Raw genomic sequence first — 4732 nt, forward strand, 5'->3', positions numbered from 1 at the left:
GGACTAGAGAACACGGAGGACCAAAGGCTAAAGAACACGGAGGAACCAAAGGAGCTAGAGAACACGGAGAACCAAGACAGGCACACGGCGGAGAACAACCAGTATGCGGAACACCAGGGAAAGGAACAGGCGCTCAACAGCGCCAGAGGAAAGAACAGGCGCACGACAGCGCCAGAGGGAAGAACGGGCGCACGACAGCGCCAGAGGGAAGAACGGGCGCACGACAGCGCCAAAGGGAAGAACGGGCGCTCAACAGCGCCAGAGGAAAGAACGGGCGCACGACAGCGCCAGAGGGAAGAACGGGTGCACGACAACGCCAGAGGGAAGAACGGGCGAACTGAAACCCCAGGGCTCAACAACGTACGGAAACACTGGAGCACAACTAGCGTACATAATAGCCAGAGAAAGGAACAGGCGCCCAACAGCGCCAGAGGGAAGGAACAGGCGTACAGAAACGCCAGAGGGAAGGAACGGGCGTACGGAAACGCCAGAGAGAAGGAACGGGCGTACGGAAACGCCAGAGAGAAGGAACAGGTGTACGACAACGGCAGAGGGGAAGAATAGGCATAGGGCACAAACAGTGACCTAGGAGCGCCGGAGGGCTCTGGCGGCGACAGGTCGAACGCACCAGAGGGCACAGCCGGCGACCTAGAAGCACTGGAGGGCTCTGGCAACGACCTGCATGCGCTAGGCAGCGACAGGCTGGGCACACCACAGGGCACAGCCAACGACTTAGAAGCACCGGAGGGCTCTGGCGGCGGCCTGCGTGCGCTGGGAGCGACAGGCCAGGCGCACCAGAAGGCACAGACGGTGACTTAAAAGCGTCGGAGGACTCTGGCGGCGACTAAACACCGGGAAAAACAGGAACTAAAAAGATTTAGGTGAACAGAACAGAGAAACCAGGGAAAGCCAGAACAAAACAGAAACTAGAGAAATAAATACAGAACTCAGACAGGAACTACAGGGCTAAGACAGGGACTACAAGGCTAAGACAGGGACTACAGGGCTAGACAGGAACTACAGGGCTAAAACTAGAAAATCAAAACAAAACCAGAAAACTAGGAAGGGGACCAAACACTAAAGCAAAACTATAAAACAAAGCAAAACAGGGAGACGAGGGCAGGTACAACTAAACTAATGAAAAACTAGATAACTAAAGCTACAAATAAGAACACAAAGCAAAACAGGAAGTCTAAAACTCGGAAGACTAAAGGCAAACCTAGAACAATAGAACAGAGCTGAAAAGAAAACAAAAAACAAAAGCTAAATAGAAACTCAAGTACTCTAAAGTAGGAACTAAAAAGCAAAGCAGAACTAGAACACAAAACAAAAACAAAACTAAAGAACTCTAAGAAACACTGAAATACTCTAAAACTAAGGAATGTTAAGTAACTCAAAACACAAGGACCAGAAATAACTCAAAACAAAACAGAAACTAGAAGGCGCTGGGCAGCAAAGTCTTAATATGCTGGGCAGCGGCAATAGTTACGCTGGGCAGCGACGACTAAAAGCGCCGTCTTTAAGTGCCGGGCAGCGTCAGAGGCAGGTCTCGCGGAGAGCGATCCCGGGGAACAGAGTCAAAGGCAGGGCGTCTTAGACGCGACCCCGGCAAGACGAACCAGAGGCAAGGCGTCGCAGCACCGCGACCCAGGCGAGACGAACTAGAGGCGAGGCGTCGCAGCACCGCGACCCAGGCGAGACGAACTAGAGGCGAGGCGTCGCAACACAGCAATCCAGGCGAGACGAAACCAGAGCCGAGGCGTCGCTGCACGGCGACCCAGGCAAAATGAACCAGAGGCGGGGCAGATCCTGCCAGCTTCTGCACCAAGCTCTGTGCGTGCTCGGGTTCATCCCTTGGCCGGTCCATAATGTCATGATATTTTTTCTGGGATGAACCCAGACACAGCACGCACACACAGAGCTAGTTCTTAAAATTGAGTTTATTAAATAGTGTGGATAATGGATGATGATGGGACCCAGAGTCTTATACCAGACAGAGATGTAGGGTGCAGAAGCTGGCCGGCAGGAGTAGTGCGGAGAGTCAGACCAGGAAGGAACACTGGACCCGATGACTTGCGACCAGGACGGTACACTTGAGACCAGGACGAACACAGGAGCCGAGAACTTGAGACCGGGACGGAAACCCAGGAGTAGAGAACTCTAAACCAGGACAGCTTACCAGGAGTTGAGAACTTGAGACCAGGGCGGCTCACCAGGAGTTGAGAACTTGAGACCAAGACGGAACCCAGCAGCTGAGAACTTGAGACCAGGACGGCTCATCAGGAGTTGAGAACTTGAGACCAGGGCGGCTCACCAGGAGTTGAGAACTTGAGACCAAAACGGAATCCAGAAGCCGAGAACTTGAGACCAGGACGGCTCACCAGGAGTTGAGAACTTGAGACCAGGGCAGCTCACCAGGAGTTGAGAACTTGAGACCAAGACAGAACCCAGCAGCCAAGAACATCAAGCCAGGACTGAGCACAGGAGCCAAAGATAGAGACCACAGCGGAACACCGGAACCGGCGAACCCAAACTGCGGCCTGAGTTGGAACGGAGTCTCTAGCTGTGACTTAGCTGGAACAGTGTTTCAGGCTGAGGCTGGACTGGAACAGAGCTGAAGAAGAGTCTCTGGCAGTGACTGACATAAAGCTGAAGTAAAGTCTTGTGGCTGACTGAACAAAAAACAAAGCTGGAGCAAAGTCTTCTGGCTGACTGAACAAAAACGGAGCTGACACAGGATACTGACTGAAACTGAGCAGGAGTAGAACACTACGGACCGGCAACGAGAACAGACTGAGGTGGGTATATATAGAGGTGACAACAGGTGGAAACGAATCAGTGATAATTGCAGCCTGACAGGTGGAACCAATCAGGCTGCGCAGGGAAGAGAGAGAGGAAGGGAGGTTCAGCTTGCAGCCTACAAGCTGCATCCTGACATTGTTCATATTATTTTTTTGTGTTTTTATTTTTTGTGTGATCCCATGCCTAAAGTCTATGATTGCTAAGACTATGGGAAATGTAATATTTCAATATCAAATGCTTTCACAAATCCCTCTTGAAGAAATACAACCCGTAGTTTAAATTTTCCCTTGTTAAATGCTTAACAAAATGACAGTCTCATTGAAAATGCAGAATGCAAGAAAAGAATACTTGAAGTAGGTTAAGTTAAGCTTTCAATTGTAAATAAAATTATTAACAGGAGGGATATGTTGGAGAAATATGAATGTAATAATTTTATTTTTATCAAGTTACAGGCTTTTGGTTTGTTTTAAGAGTTTGCTTTCAGGAAGGTTCTGTTGTTTTTAACCTTAGACAGGGAGAACAAATGGTCCTCCCAGATAAGGAATGCCTTGCCTTATCCAGCTGTGCATGAAGCTGGTGACTGATCACAATCCACAATAAAACTTGCTCCCTTCTTTGTTTTCAACCCCCATGTTGTAAATTCCTGAATCCTCCTGACCCAACCCTCCTGACCCTTTTTTGATGTGTGACAATAAAGGCAAAAGAACAGAGATGGCCCAGCGCAGACGATCCCAAACTGTCAGGGAGTAAAAGTCCTCTACTTGGGTTTATCCTCTGTCCTCTTCTATAGAACAGTCTAAACTTGTGTTGTGTGCTTTTCGTTCTAGGATAAAAGGGGTTATATTTAATAACCCTAACATTGTCCTAGCTCCAAAAGGGCTCAAGAGGCTCCCATACAGGATCATAAAAGCAGATCTGATCAGTCCTTCACTACACATAAAAAAGAGGTCGGACTCTGCAAGCTAGTATTAGCGCATCTAACAAGGATCCTGAAGCTCCAGAGATTCCTGTTGCTGTTGAGCCGCAGACAGACAATATGTCTGATCAGATTAGCAGAGACCAGACTGTTGGGCAAAGGATCAGGGGCAGTATGCTGATGAGAGAGCAGGAAAAATCAAACCTATAGAGCAAAGATAAACTCAAGAACTGCTGGAGACATTTTTTAAAAGTAAGCTGATATATTAATTCTAATGTATGTCATCACCATTATTTTTAGATGAAGACTACTCCACCAGGGCCTGCAATGAATTTGCTAACTTCTTTACTAAGAAAATCCTAAAGATCAGAGGATTAGTTTGTACATACATATCAAGTTCAGTACCAAAGTTGTTTTGGTAATTTTTGGACCAATAGAGGAGAGATCAGCTTCAGCTAAAAAACACTGATCAGGCCTGAAATCTGGGAGTAGTGATGGACTCAGACCTGAACCTCCAAAAGAATTTAAAGACAGTTACAAGGTCGGCTTTCTATCACCTAAAGAACATTTCCAGGATTAAAGGCCTAATGCCTCAGAATGATCTGGAGAAACTAATCCATGCGTTTATTTTTAGTCAAATTGATTACTGCAATGGTGTTTTCACAGGTCTGCCTAAAAAGTGAATCAGACAGCTGCAGTGCTGCTGCCCATGTCCTCACTAAGACTAAGAAAGCAGAACACATCACCCCAGTTCTAAAGTCCTTACACTGGCTCACTGTATCTCAGAGAATAGACTTTAAATTACTTCTGTTAGTCTATAAATCCCTAAATGGATTAGCACCTAATTATTACTGAACCAATGTCTGCTTTGAAGAATCTGCAACAAGCAATGTCCCAGGACGCTGTTCCTCTAAGTATGAACTTTCTCTCCTGGTTCTTTTCAGGATTGTGGTGGCATCTCTTACTGAAAATAATGACACCCATTAAATACATCATAGACTTGTTATCAGTCTA

Source organism: Fundulus heteroclitus, unplaced genomic scaffold, assembly GCF_011125445.2.
Source record: "Fundulus heteroclitus isolate FHET01 unplaced genomic scaffold, MU-UCD_Fhet_4.1 scaffold_352, whole genome shotgun sequence".
Classification (NCBI taxonomy): Eukaryota; Metazoa; Chordata; class Actinopteri; order Cyprinodontiformes; family Fundulidae; genus Fundulus; species Fundulus heteroclitus.